The sequence below is a fragment of the Pipistrellus kuhlii genome, unplaced genomic scaffold, assembly GCF_014108245.1.
Source record: "Pipistrellus kuhlii isolate mPipKuh1 unplaced genomic scaffold, mPipKuh1.p scaffold_m20_p_8, whole genome shotgun sequence".
NCBI classification, from domain to species: Eukaryota; Metazoa; Chordata; class Mammalia; order Chiroptera; family Vespertilionidae; genus Pipistrellus; species Pipistrellus kuhlii.
Genome location: NW_023425584.1, coordinates 40,214,505 through 40,215,635, shown reverse-complemented (window position 1 = coordinate 40,215,635; position 1,131 = coordinate 40,214,505).

Genomic DNA, 1,131 nt, shown 5'->3' with positions numbered 1-1,131 from the left:
GGGCCACGCAGGTCAGGGACCTGGCAGAGGTCTCGCCTCTCTGACTTGTTCTCTCCAAGGTACCATCGGAACCCGCGGGGTCTCCTGCAAGAGGCGCCCGCTTCCCTCTGGCGAAGGGCAATTTCAAGAGCATTTTGCTGGGGACCAGGATTCAGAGAGTGGCATGGATAGCTTTCTTTACCTCCTAAACCCCAAACCATTCAACAGCCCCGCCCTGCCACCCACCAAACAAAACAACACTTTCAATTCGCCTTTTGAAAAACGCTTCTTAAGGGTTAACTGGTTTCTTCACCCCCTTGCTGTGCCAATCAAGCAGATCTCCCTTCCCTTCCCTTTTTCTTTTTCACTCTCTTTGGTGGACCCGGAATTTAGTGAGGCCATGAGCATATAAAAAGCCTCAGTGGTGAGCTGACGACCTTTGAAGCGCATGGTTTTATATAATGCTGTGTCCCTGGACGCCCCATCACTGGGCGGGAAAAGGGAGAATCAATCTCTAGTCCCCCAAACCCCGGGGCCCCTCCAGGAGGGCCAACCATCTGGATCAAAACAAATTCCATTCTAAAACAGAAGGGGGAAGTAGTTATTATTTGGAGGGAGGTTATCAAAATCAACTTATTGGTGTATGAGAGTGATAAGTCACCTTCCTCTCTTTCATTGGCTCTAAGTGCCCCAGCAGTGTGTGTGTGTGTGTGTGTGTGTGTGTGTGTGTGTGTGTGTGTGTGTGTGGGGGGGGGGTGCTAAGATCCTGCACATTTGTTTTACATTCCTAGTTGCAAACTCTGGAACTAGGTAACCAGGTTGCCTTCTTCCCTACCCTTTTCTAGAAAAGGCGGGAGGGAAACATGTTTGTGAACCAGCCTTTGGATAAATGAGTGTTTGCAGTGACTTAACTTGACTTGAAAGCAATTTGTTTCTAAATCCTCTTGTTATTGCAGTGTGCCCAGAGCCTTGAGAGGAGACTTTTTTTTTTTTTTTAAATGGAAGACAAAAAATTAAAATTGTCAATAAAGAGTATTTCAAACTCCAGGCTCGTCCAGGGATTGAGCTAGATGGTTCTGGGCACTTGCCGTTTCCAGCAAGGAGAGTGCAGGGAGCAAACGGAAAGGACCTGGGCTGCATTGCATCTTTGAA